Source organism: Medicago sativa, chromosome 1, assembly GCF_051527215.1.
Source record: "Medicago sativa cultivar Bolivia chromosome 1, Bolivia_mono, whole genome shotgun sequence".
Taxonomy (NCBI): domain Eukaryota; kingdom Viridiplantae; phylum Streptophyta; class Magnoliopsida; order Fabales; family Fabaceae; genus Medicago; species Medicago sativa.
Genome location: NC_140749.1, coordinates 5,032,845 through 5,047,376, shown reverse-complemented (window position 1 = coordinate 5,047,376; position 14,532 = coordinate 5,032,845). Strand labels below are relative to the sequence as shown.

The 14,532-nt window shown below is 32.1% G+C and overlaps 1 long non-coding RNA gene across 2 annotated transcripts; it reads right to left on the bottom strand.

Annotated features, from left to right (window-relative positions):
* Positions 1-1,925: 1,925 nt before the first annotated feature.
* Positions 1,926-4,558, bottom strand: LOC146951952 (uncharacterized). 2 transcript variants are annotated; one of them, XR_015032895.1, is made up of 7 exons: positions 4,393-4,556; positions 4,247-4,266; positions 3,869-3,970; positions 3,701-3,773; positions 3,270-3,352; positions 2,459-3,134; positions 1,926-2,371 (listed from the first exon to the last, which is right to left on the bottom strand). It is a non-coding gene; the product is annotated as an uncharacterized LOC146951952 (long non-coding RNA). The 2 variants fall into 2 exon arrangements; XR_015032894.1 differs by lacking the exon at positions 3,869-3,970 and having other exon boundaries at positions 4,393-4,558.
* Positions 4,559-14,532: the final 9,974 nt, after the last annotated feature.

The following is a 14,532-nucleotide window of genomic DNA, read 5'->3' as shown; positions in this document are numbered from 1 at the left end:
CAACTATACCCCAATAATTCAAAATTGTACCGTTACAACTTCAATTTTTTATAGACAGTGACAACTGACAACTTAGTATTATCCCAAAAATACTCCTTTTCAAATTTTAACAGATTTTTGCACTTACCGTTAAAGATGATTTATACGTCATAAAAATCATCTGAAATAAATGTTACTTTGAAGGAAAATATGAATAGTAACCTTTCTATGGTATTTACTATTTTGAAAATTATTTATCGTATAAGTCCCTTTTTGGATAATTCTGCAGTCTTTGAAGGAATTTATCATTGGGAGGTTGTTTGGTTCAACTTAAATCTATCATGTCTTTGTTGTCGATCTATTTTCTTTTCTTTTTGAAAGCTCCTTCAAATTTAATCTCCTCTATTGAATTTATTTTACTACTTTTTTTTTTTTTGGGGGGGGGGGGGATGAGAAAGGAGGTATGGGATTAGGTGGATTAGAGAATTTAATTTGCCACTATTAGAAAAAGAGTGTTGGAGGTTGCATGTGGAGCACTTGAATTTTTGGTGTAGGGTGCTAGTAGCTAGGTATGAAAAATAGGAGGGGAGGGTGAATGAGGGAGGCCGAGTTAAGTCTAGGTGGTGGAAGGACATCGTCGCTTTCGGAAAGGTGTTGGTTTAAGGAGCTTGTTTGATGATAATTTAGTGTGTGTGGTGGGTGATGGAACAAAGACCCTCTTTTGGATAGATCACTAGCTAGAGAGTTGTGTGCTAAGGGACAAGTTTAGAAGGTTGTATGATTTATTAGAAAACAAGTCGGTGAAGGTAGTGGAGATGTGTTCATTAGGGTGGGCAGAGGACAACGATGGTTGGAAGTGGCGGCATAGGTTGTTGGTGTCGGAGGAGGAACATATGGGGGAATGTAGATTGTTATTGTCAAGTATTTTCTTGCAGGAGGGCGTGGAAGATAAATGAGACCGGAATCTCAATCCTGACAAAGGGCACTCTATTCGAGTGGCTTATTATTCGCTCTGTTTTATGATGTAAGATGAAGTATCGAAATACCATGACATGGTGTGGAAGAAAAAGACACCTTTGAAAGTTTCGTTACTGCTTGGAGGTTATTACTAAATCGACTTCCTACGAAAGATAATCTAAAGATAATCTGATACATTGTGAAATCATTCTACAAACATCATGTTAGTGTCCGAATGGATGTAGTCAATCTGAAAGTGCAAATCATTTGTTTGTGGGTTGTGCATCTTGTGCTTTCTATGAGGGCATTTGGATGCATATTCGTAGGTGGCTTGGTATACGAGCATATGACATGTTACCAATTTTCATCATTTCCACCATTTTACTCACTTAGCGGGTAACTATTGTGTTGTTCTTCATGTGTTTTGGTTATCGACTGCTTGGATTATTTGAAAAGATAGTAATAATTGTATCTTCCAACATACATGGATGGTGTGAAACTCTCTTCTTTCAGATTATTACAAGCAAGTATTAGTAATTTAACATACTAGTCGCCGACCCGTGCTATCGCACGGGTTAATGATGAGATTCATGTAGAGGCAATGTATGGACTTTGTTTTAAATGAAAGACATTCAATAAAAACAACATAAAATATATGTTTGCAAGTCTCATACGATCGCTGCAGATTAATATAGCAGCAGATTAATATAGCAGACATAATCTAATCATGAAAATAGCTCATAGATGGAACAGATAATGTGTATAGCTTTCAATTGCACCTATATGTCATATAGGTTTCAATTATAATTTTTGACAGCAAAGTATGTAAATATCTCACACACGATATATAATAAAAATGGTTTCAACTACACAAAGTGACTGTGCAGAATTTTTATCTTTAGAGTATTCCTTTCTGTGTACCATGTAATAATATAGCAGCACTCTGGATGTCAATATGACTCAGTCAAAATTAATATAGTAGCACTTCGTTGATGATGTACTGCATAATATTATAGCAGCACTTTAATTCTTCACCATGCAGAATTAATACATAATGTTGCTTGCATCATTATTCCAATTCCAATGCAGAAATGTTGCTAGCAATATTACAATTCATAACCAAAACATATCTATAACTGTCATACTACATGCCAATCAACTTTCCTAGCAATATTCCAATTCATAAATACACTTTGGCAATGAAATGAGGGGAGTACATAGAGATGGAGCAACACTATACGTGACTCAAAAGTATAAGCGAAACAGAACAAAACATATCATAATGACACAAAACCAGAAAAAAAATGCATGACACAGTTTTGTCATAATTGAAGTCCATTTGCAACTTCTTACTATATCCCAAGTAGTCAATCACAGATAAGTATTTTCTCTGAAAAGGCAATGCATCATGACAGAACCCAGGCCAATTCATCTTCTGCTTAAATGAAAAAAATGCTAAATTAAAAATCACATGAGTATTTCAAATACGATCAAATGAAGAAAAAAAAAACATACAACTCACCAAGATTCCAGAAGTAGCATCATCTGGGGTTAACTCCTTGACAATAAAGTCATGAAATAGTGTGGGAAGACAAAGGGCAGCAGAACCATATGTCAAGAAGGAATTTCTGTAAGTATTTGCACTCTGATCAAGCAACAACAATATATTTGGCGGAGTGTGTTGAGGATCCAAAGTTTCCTCGAAAAGAAAAAGGTGTCGATTTGCTAAAATTACAGTGATCCAACAACCAGCTGTAATCCCATAAAAATCCTTCAAAGCAGTCCCACCATGAGTAAATTAAACTTTCACGTTCTTCTTTTCGACAGCTAACTCAAATTCATTTTGGTTTGGATCGCTCAACATCACAAATGGAGCAACCTCTAAACCAAACAGAATACTATAGCTACATATATCAATAGCAACATCACCAATCCAAGCGCTCTCCATTAGCATAAACTACTCTAAACAGCAAAACAGTTCAAATGCCTTTAAGAATCCCACACCCAAGACATCAGTTTATATACATATATACATCATCACACAAATATGTACATGAACATCAATAAATATATTCACGTTCCATTACTTCAACTATAGTATTCAAGCCCACCCCGTGTTCTTGACAACAACAAAAAACACAATGCAGCCCCACACACACATCAACTAAAGTATATAAATTGATCTACTTCATCACTTCCTGTAACAAAAATCAGAAACCAATACAAAAAATATAACAGAATATAAATGAATAAGAGGAGAACAAAGCAACTATACAACAAAAAAAAAAAAAACAGAGAAGCCAACATTATTAAAAGATGACAAATGGTCTTACATTGTTGCCGTAACTGTTCTTTCAATTATGGAAGAATCCATTTGTGCTACAAACACTACTTTCTCCGTTTCAGGCTTCAAACTCTACAATCACAGAAGCAAACTCAGCAAGGAAAAATGGAAACAGTTAAGGAACTTTAAACAATTTTGAGAAATGAAACAAAATGAATAACGTATATGCAGAAAAACTATAAAATATAAAATAGTAAAATGTCCTCTTTCTGCGATTACAAAACTTCAATTTGATAAACAAATTTAAAATGCTAAAAGTAAAAATATTTAAGATATGTAAGAATAGTTTGAGACTTTGATCATTATTCATCAAAAAATACTTGGCATTAAGAAAAGCACCAAGCCTGGTTCAATTTCTCAAAGTGGACTACATACTCCTATTCAGCATCAATAATTATCATATTAGATATGACAACACACCCGTTGCAGATTTCTTGACCATACACAATGACGAAGTTTATTTGTTTTACTCCTTTGCCTCCATTGCTATCACCTAAAGGTTATGTAACAATGAAATGAGATATAGTTAGACACATTTTGGGGAAGCAAAAGCGCTAATGAACCAAGTTATATAAAAAAAATCTCAACCTTTCAAGATTGATTATGTGCAAGCAGTAACTCCAATCATCAGATGAGGAAATTAAATTTTTTCACTTTGTTCAATTATATATTTCACAGGAGGATACAAATCTACCAAGCAAGCAAAATATAGCTTAAGTATAACAGAATGTTAAAAACCAATCAAGAGGATAAATACTTTCCATAATAACATTAACCAACAATCAGAAATCATAAATCACCATAAATCCCTTTCAATAGTAACAATAAAACACCATAAAGGCATAAACCATGTAAAAAATTACATTCAAAAGAATGGAATAAAAATATAAACAATGAAAATTTCTCATGAAAAGAAAACTCATAATAGGCAATGGATCTGGATAAATTAAAGTAACAATACATTACCTTTCCATTATAAAATGAACCTGTAAAAATAAAATGAAAATGAAGTGTTAGTTATTGTTAAATAAATCAAAACTCAACCTGCAAACGACATTGACATATAACAAAATTGACAAAAATAAACAACTTAAACATATGTTCAAGCCCACCTTAAACAGAACAAAGGAGAGGAAGAAGAAGCTGCGTATGGGTGAGAGAGGGAGAGAGAGTTTGGGTTTATGAAGAGAGAAATAAAAATGGATTGAGAGAGGGAGAAAGAAGAGGTCGTAGAGGGAGGAAACTGTATAGCTCCAATAGCTCACTTTTCTGTTGTGTCAGAGAAAACATATCTCCTATTGGCATTTTGTGTGGTGGGCCGGTGGTATTCTTGACCAATTTGCGATTTCAAAACCAATTACATTGACCCCTGAGCAAATAGCAATGATTACAGTCAACAATTGAAACTTTTGAAATCTAGTTTTGGCACCCTAGTACTATCAAGGACTAAAACGTCATTACCGCAATGTTAAACCCTAAGATTTTACCGCCAGGCAATAAATCAGTTCAAAATGTATGAGTTTGCTTAGGTTTTGGCTAGGGTTTATGTGCAGAACTATTTTCCATTTATATATTAAGGATGATTCATCACTAATGGACCAATCCCATTCAATGTATTACCATGATTCTTAGCTAAACCTTTCGTATTAAGCTAGTAGCGGTTTTTGCTCCTTGTTAGTCTTATGTAACTTTTCTTGAATTCTAGTTTAACACTTCTTTTGTTGGTGTGCAACTCCAATGATTACTATATTCTATTTTTTCTTGTTAAAATAAGCATTTGTGAAACATACTTTCGCTATGCATTTTAAACATTTAAGTTTCCAAACTTAATTGCACTAATCATTAACTAGAATGCATAAAAATAAAAAATAAAGTGAAGTCATGTTTGCAATTTACGGAAGAACCTTAATCCTTAACAAATACTGTTCATGATTCTGTTGCAATTTCGTTCAAATTTTCTGACTTATTGCATACCGTTTTATTTGTGCACTTTCATACCTAGAATTAAGTGTTCGTGATTTGACCTTGAATTTATCTTCATACCTTTGCATTTTGTTGGTTCATGTTTTCTTTTTTTACTATTCAAAAATCTTCTCCAATTTCGTTATACTCAATCAAGCCTCAAATAACTCATCTTTCTTATAAGTATATTTGAAATTTCCTTTTAATTTCTTAAATTTGGATATATATTAACTTTGGAGATATCATATAATTTCTTGTACACATTATGCATATAAATATTTGTTTTTTTCTTTACTAAATTATACTCTTAAACTTGCCCCTAAACTAAATTTATGGTTCAGTCGCTGTATATATTTGTTTTTTCTTTACAAACTTGAAATATACTACTGTACACATTTCTAAAGAGGGCTACTATTGTCCAAAATGAAATACATGCAGAGTTACACTCTTCATTGTAATTGTACACGATTAAGTGTGTGTTTGGCACCACTTTTTTAGGCCCAAAACGTGGGTTACTTTATAGAAACGCCGTTTTGCTCTTTTCCATACTGTTTGGCTGAATGAAAAGCAATTGTGTGAAACGCGGTTTCTGTCCCCAAACCTCAGTTTAGATGAAGCTACAAATCTCAGCTTTCACGGTGAGCTAAAATCAATTCTTCCATTATTTTTTACTGACAGTACGATAACTCATTTCTTTTCCTTCTTTGCCCTCACCTCCATCTCTCTCTTTTCGTTTGGATCTGTTTCGTTTTCTTACCAGCTACTTCCTGCAATTTTTGGTGTTAATCTTCCATATCAATTCTTTTCTTTCTTTTTTTAAGCAGCTTCCAGCAACTTCTTTTGCTTCCCTTCCGGGTTCTAAAGCCCACTTATTTTTCTTTCAAACAATAGCCCACTACATTTTTGATAGATTATTTAAAAACAATGTGTTTGACATATATATATTTTTTTTACAAATTAACGTGTCAAAAATTAATACATTATGTTCCATTAAAAAATTTAATATATTAAATATAACCATCATTTTTTTAATGAAACCATCATTATCTAATAAGCTCAATTGATCAAAAGAATATTAAAAATTTAAAATAGCTCTTATGAGTAAATATTATTTTCAAAGGAATTTGTGAACCAAAAAAACCTATTTATGATTTTACATAAGCTGGAATAATTATCAAAAACAAGAATGAGATATTTTGTTTTAAATATAATTAAAAGGATAATTTAGTCATTTCACATTTAAAATCAATTTTGATTCAAACTATCCAAACAACATCTACTCATAAGAATCACTTCTATTAAAGTGTATCCAAACATAATCAATTCACATTCAACTCACTTTTAACCAAACTCAATTCTCTCAAACTCAATTCTATCAAAATCAATTCTCCCCACCGCCATACCAAACACACACTAAGTTTGTTGAAAAACTGTTTGGTCACGAAATTAAGTTTGGTGAAAAAGCTCTTTGGTCCCCGACCCCGTAAAAGTAAATTAAAATGGTCATATAGGTACATTAAAATATGTATTTAATGCCATTTACTTTTTTTAAAATGGTGATTAATTCTTTTTTTTTTGGTTCCTATAAATTCTCTCTACTATAGTCGGTGGTGGAACCAGTAATTTTATCGAGTCTGGACAAAAATTTTGACCGCAAATTCACAAGTGACATAATATATAAATAGTCATAAATTGAAATAAAAGAAGTTCGTCATTTTGTCGATAAAAGTACAATTTGAAATAAGAGAGATGAAACATAATCTGTCAATAGTGTGCTAAATAAAATTAAAAAGTAAATGTCCTTTTCGAGACATCTTTGCGGTGAATGTTCAAATAATATCAACATCATCAAGTGACTTGAATATCTCCCGCTCGGTGTAACATATCATCAAGTCATTGAACCACACATCGTTGATCTTTTTGGTAACAATTCTTTCTCATGAGCTTATAAGATTATTTTACTAGCTTATTGACAGTGTTTGATAACTAATGGACTTCCAACTTTTGTTGATGTTGGTAATAGCTTTGGTGCACCCGCTATTGTTGAAGATCCACAAATTAAAAGTTAAAATCTGATTTATTATGCTCTGTTATATAAGTGATTGTAAGTTTTTTTAGGTATGAAGTGATTGTAAGTTGTAACTTGATATTATGTCATTTTGTCTAATAAACGATTATGAATAGTGATTCACATTTTGTTATCATAAATTAAATGAACAATGAATTATATATAGATTTTGATTTCTCTCAGTATTGAGTATTGGTTTTGATGAATGATATAATAGTTCATAGTTAGGGAGAATTATTCTAGTTAAATCACTTCAAGAATATATTCTAAAAATGGATTACAGTAATCAATTTAAAATTCCAATGATATTGATTATAATATTTTATTATATTGATTAAACTAATTTTAGTGGTTATTTTATGAATTATTCATTTTTAAAATTTCTAGTAAAATAGAAAATATAAAAAATAAAATAAAACAATGATAAGTTTTTAGTGACAACCACTGTAACGCCCGTCTTAATTATTTAATTATCTTGATGAGTTTTAGCATATATTTATATGTGATTTATGAGATTACGTGATTCATATGATTTTTATGTGATTTAAGTGGTTTATATGATTTATGTGAATTATATGACTTATTTAAGATGTTATGACTTATTTTATTATTTAATAAAATAAGATTTGAAAATAAAATAAATATTGAGATGTGGGGCTGTTTTATAAATTTAGAGAGTTTAGTGGTTAAGAGGAAAATAGAAAGAATAGAAGAGGTGTTATAAATAGAGAAGTTAGGTTCATAACGTACGATCAGTTTTTGGTGAAAAAGGGAGAAAAGTCAAGAAAAGAGGAGAGAACACTGGAGGCTGCCGATTTCATCTGTTATAAGGTAAAGGTGAGCTTATCATACAATTTTATTAAGTATGTAATTCATATGATTGTATTTAAGAAATTGTAGGATTAGTTTTTGAGAATTTGAGAATTAGGTTAATCAATTGTTGTAGGTTTTAGAGAAGTTGAAATTAGGTTTAATTCAATAAAGATTATAGAAAGTGTATGAATTCTCATGAATTGTTGTGTTTAATTGATGTTTAGGTGGTAGAATAGACATAGATTGAGTTCCCTAATGTTTATGGGTGTTGGGGGATCAGAAATTGGGTTTTTGGGGTGAAAATGGTGTTAAAATCGTAACAGTAGATGAAAAACTCGCCAGAAATTCGCTATCAGCGAAACTCTCTGGAACATTTTCGCTATTAGTTAGAATTTTCGCTATCAGCGAAATTGCCCAGTGATAGCATTTTCTGTTTCGCGTTCTTGCGTCTTTTTCATACATTTCTGTTTAGAACTGGCTTTTGGTGTAAACATAGAAGTTGTAGATAATTGAGTTAGTTTTCTAATGGCTTTGGAGTGACTCGAAAATGTTTTGTGAATCTTAAGTTATGATAAAAATAGTCCAAGTAGGTCTCGGAAAAATCATTCCCTATTTTGCGTTCTTGCATATTTTTCACCCGTTTCTGTTTTGAATTGGCTTTTGATGTAAACATGAAAGTTGTAGATAATTGAGTTAGCTTTCTAAAGGCATTGGTTTGACTTGAAGATGATTTGTATATTTTGAGTTATGATGGAAATAGTCCAAGTGGGTCTTGAGAAAACCTTAAGAGAAACTTAGCATAACCAATTCTGAGTTAGTCCAAAACTTATGGTTGGTTCCCAAACTTCAAACTTAAGTATCAGGGGTTTAGTTGAGGTGTTTATGTGTATTTAATCTGTGTTGTGATGAATCTAACTTGGTTTGATATGAATGATATGAATGATGAGTATGTTGTTATAAGATGTTTAAATGTTGTTTATGAATCATATGTGCAATATGTGAAATGTATGTGAAATCTATGTGATGTTTGAATGATGTTTTCATTGATATTGTTATATCCCATGATAAATGATTTGATGTTAAGTTGCTGTTTACAATTAATGTCATAAGTTGTAAGTGTCGGTCCAAGTTGCAAAGATGTAAGAAGTTGTCCATATTTATGGAGTCTTAAGAGGTGTACACGATGTTTCTAAGTTGTAAGATGTTGAGTCCGTTTGCATACTCATTAAAGTTGAGGGCTTGATGCCCTGGAGCCATTGCTCAACCACGTTGGGGGCTTGATGCCCTGGAGCTTTTGCTCAATTAAGTTGGGGGCTTGATGCCCTGGAGCCATTGCTCAACCACGTTGGGGGCTTGATTCCTTGGAGCATGCCCTGGATGTGACACCCTAAATCCCAAGAATAATTATTGCTATTATTTAATTAAAAATAGAGTTTGATTCGCAGCGGAAAGTGTCAAATAAAAACTTCTCTAATGATATAGGAATTCTTCCACAAAATTTAGGATATCACATTGACTCGTAACAAACATAATTCATATTTCACTTCATTAAAAATTATAGTAATAATAACATCAAATCTTTTTCTTTTGAAAATGTTTCATTTTACATCATAGACAATGGTTTTCTTGCACAAAATTAAATAAGTAAGCATATCCTTTTCCCGTGTCACTATCAGAGCGGTGCTTTTCCCCAAAATAACCGACGACACCAGACAAGTCCTCACGAAAGGCATGCACTTGACTCCAAGACTCATAACCTATATAACTACGGTTTCGCAACCGCAGGGCCAAGCCAGCAAACACAAACAACGAAGGGGTGAGTTCCGAGAACATGTAATAGTATAAAAAAATGAGAAGAACACGTAAGCAATTAAGTCAAGGTCGTTTCACATTACAAACATAATATTCAGAACCTTGAAGAATATACTATATCATCTCAATCTATATTAGTAGGAAATATCATTACAACTTAAGAACAAAAAAAAAACTTCACAAACACAATGTCACAATTCAATTCCAACTAGTCACAACACATGTAGTCTCCAATAACCATCTTCATAAGAACATCAACAAATAATCACCTTCATCGTCTCACACAATTACATTAATAGACATCACAAGGTAATTCGTTAAAACATCACAACTTAACAACTTGACTCGACAACACGACTCAACTTGACAATGCACTCTTAACAACTTAACAACTTAAATCATCGTGAAACTTCTTGATATGCAAATGCATGTGGTACCATTCAACAACATATATGAGCGTAATTAGGCTCTTCAACAAGTGAGCATAAAGCTGTCGGGCTTAAAGCCCCCAACGTATTTGAGCATAAAGCTGCCGGGCCTAAAGCCCCCAACATAGTTTGAGCATAAAGCTGCCGGGCCTAAAGCCCCCATCTTTAATGAGTATGCAATGGACTCAATCTTCCTACAACTTAGACAACAACGTGAACATCTTATACAATTCCATAATCATGGACAACTTCTTAATTCTTGCAACTTAGACTGACTCATGCAACTTCAAACTTTTAAATGATCAACAGCATTAAACATCACATATTAATTCATAGCATATCAACATCATAATATAACTGTATCAAATGATAATCAATCAACATTTAAGAATATCAAAAAGATATTTAGCAAAATACATATCATTCACACATGAACATTTAGAAGCACATCATTGAATATCACATCTTTAAATCACACATAATCATATTCCAATAGTTATCATATACATGTGGTATACCAATAATTACATTCAAATACATAACATCACATCTATATCAATCATTAAATAAGTCATCAATCTAAATAGTTGCAGCAAATCAAGCATAAGCACCCACAAATTTATCCATGACTTCAAATACCACATATTCACATAATTTAAATCAAGCAACACCTTAATAATGTTTCTAATTCTTCTTTTAACCTCCCACATCTAAATTTGCACATTAATTAATTATTCTCTAAAAGGGCTACAACCGTCGCGGTGAGCCCCGAATGAACTTTGGGAAATACGGCTTTCCCGTTCATCCCAATTAATTTACACTCATGATCTCGAACTCTTCTCTCTCACCCCATACCTGATTGATGATTTCATATGATGCAATTAGGATAATTAGAATTCCAGCAACGATGGAAGATCAGCAACGTACAACGAACAACTTAATCGGTTCACCGACAGGATCTCCGAATCAAAAAAACATGACGACGTAGTATAATAACAAAAAGTTTGACATTAGTGTTGACTAAAAAAAAATCTGATCGATGCAAAGCAAAGTTGTCGATAGTTAGATCATATATATAGCCTTCCATGTCTAAGATCACTACCATGGCATCAGCAAAATATAGTTGGACGTGGCTGTTGGAATTTGACGGGAAGAGAGATTATATCTCTTGGCTGATCGGCCTCTTAAATATAAAAGGAAGAAAATAGGTTTCCTACGGGAGATATGTGAAGATAGGAGGAATAGCATGGAAACGGAACAGAAGACTTCTACAGGTAAAAGAATTTCCTTGCGGCGGTAGGTTTGTGAATTCCATGCTTTTCTTTTGGAACTCGTAAACCCTATTTTTTTTTATTTTTTTTTTTGTGATTACGCTTGTATTGCTTTACTAGTATGTATATGTATATGGAGGCTCATAGGGTTTAAGCAGCGGCCGACATAAGTAACTTTTACAATTACATACATATATTAGTGGGTTAATGGATCATATACCTATGAATCTTAATTAATATTAATATATAAAATACATATATAGACCTATTGCCTCTAAACTGCCACCGTATCAACACTCTTTTAACATTTTTTTTAATTCTAATTAGTTTCTCTTTCAAGAAATAAAACAAACATAATATCAACAAATAATTTAAATAAATTGTGAAGACAAGCATATTACGTAACATGTAGAAAATTGTCACCACCACAATAAACACATACATAATAATAATTTAACACAATATCAATAGGAGGAAATTTGGGGTGTTACACTGGAGCCTTTTTACGCTCATATATGTTGGGGGCTTGATGCTCTGATTGGTACCACATGCATTTGCATATTCAAGATGATATAAGAAGATAAGAGTTGCGTAGTCGAGTCGAGTTGCATTTATCGAGTCAAGTGTTAAATTGTCTCATGAAGTTGATGTTGAAGTCGATTAAGAAGTTGTTTATGATGATGATATGATGCTTTAAGTTTAAGTTGGTAAATGATTATGATGCTATGCTTTTACATAATTGTTATTATGATTTATTGATAATGCTTAAGTTGTTAAATATAATTGATGAATTATATCCTTAATATTATTGTTTGTGAAATCTCACCCCTTCTGCTTGAAAATGTTGCTCTTCGTATGGGTAACTTGCAGGTAACCAAGATCAGTTGCGGTCGTGAGTGGACTCCTCACAAGTGTGTGTCCTTAGGTGCTCTGATACGTACAGGATGGGAGTTTTGTTATTGTTTCTGTTCCTTACGTACTGTTTTATGAATTTCCATGAATTTTGATGAACCAAGATGTTATGAGATTTTTATGATGAGGCCTGCGTGCCAAGACTATTTTTAAGTTGTTGAAATAATCTCTGCTGCGAAGTTCTAATTAATTATGTTGCTGAATTTTGAAGGATAAATACTTATTTATTCCATTTTATGATTTTAAGAAGTGTAACATTCCGTTTAAGTTGTTAAACTCTGATTTTTATTAAGAAATTTTTACGTTGGGAAAACGGGGTGTTACAACCACAACTGTAGGTAGATGTCCATTATTTTTTCAATATGGTCTACTTAGAATTACCTACGTTTTGTCCGTAGGTAAAGGTGGAAAACATGCAGTGACAGCCATTTGGCAATGAACAAATTTAGCTACAAAAATTTGCCCTATAGTGACGGATTTTCGCTGTCACCACAGGTCAAATTTCTTGTAGCGATACAAAGAAAATATGGGTTGAGCCCAGACGCGTTCTCATGCTAGCTGGGTAGTAAATCCGCCCCTGACTATAGTTAATTTTATTCAAAACTTTTTTGTTTGAAAGAATTTTTTTATTCAAAACTTATTTCGTCAAGTTCATGAGTTTTTTCCTCTCATTCATTTAAAAGTAACGATTTTTGTATAATTACTTTGGAACAACATTTTCTTTTCTCTTATTTTGAGACAAAAACAAGAAGAAGAAAAAGAGACCATGAACATAATAGGAGTTGAGAGTGTTGTCCAAAAAATTCTTCAAAAATGATTGCACGAATATTATTTTTCTTTATTTAACGTTAAATAAAATATTATTTCTTCCCCTAAAAAAATATATTGTCTTTTTAACGAGGGCACGAGGGCCTCTGGGGCACTCTTTAAGCATTATAAATTAAGAAATTATTTTTTAAAAAAGCCAAATTGTTCAATTTCCAATACATTAAATACACATGTTTTTATACTCCCTCCGTTTCAAAATGAGTGTCGTTTTAGCCAAAAAAATTTGTTTCAAAATGAGTGTCGCTTTCAGTTTCCAATGCAATAATAACTTTTTCTTTTCAATTGTACCCTCCAATTAATACTCTGCACACTACTTCCAAAGTATTACTTTTAAAACTAACCAATAGTTAATAAGGATAATTTGGTAAAATAACCATTCTCTTTCTTTTAATCATTGCATTTCTTAATATGTGTGTAAACACCTAAAATGACACTCATTTTGAAACGGAGGGAGTAAAAAGTAAGACCCTTAACAAGTGCCCCGGGGCACTCGTTAACATTTCCTTTAGTTTTTTTTATCTTTTATTTATATATTTTTTTAATCGGTATGAATTGGTCAACTAGATCAACCATTTAAAAAAAAAAAGGTACTTTTCTACCTCATTGTACTTCTACTAACAAATTCAACTTGGATGGAGTATCTTCTTCTAGTCCAATATCTTTCACCTTCTCATTTATGGTAAAGAAGTAAGTATACACCACACTAATACATTTTTTTTAGACGATACACCACACTACATGGAGGTATACTTTGTTAAAAAGTTTAAGATAAAAACTTTATTTTAAAACTTGAGCATTTCAACACATTGAAACAATGAAAAATAACATTTCTTATTTAAATTTTATCAATCATTTTTTAATTTTAAATCTTTAACAAGTGCCGATATTTGTTAGCATGACCCAAAAAATATATGTGAATTTGCTAGATAGGTATTCATTTTACAAGGAAAACAACAATAAATCAATTTTAAACGGGTCATTAAATTTTCGACCAAAACAACAATAAAATAAATTCCAATTAATTTGACAAAAAAGTTAAATTTTTTCCTATTTGGGTCACTCATTTTACAAGAGAAACAAAGAATAAATGAAATGCAAAAAATAGAGAAAAATACAAGAAAGTCAAAATATAAATGATTCTGGTTCGGCCACTAACTC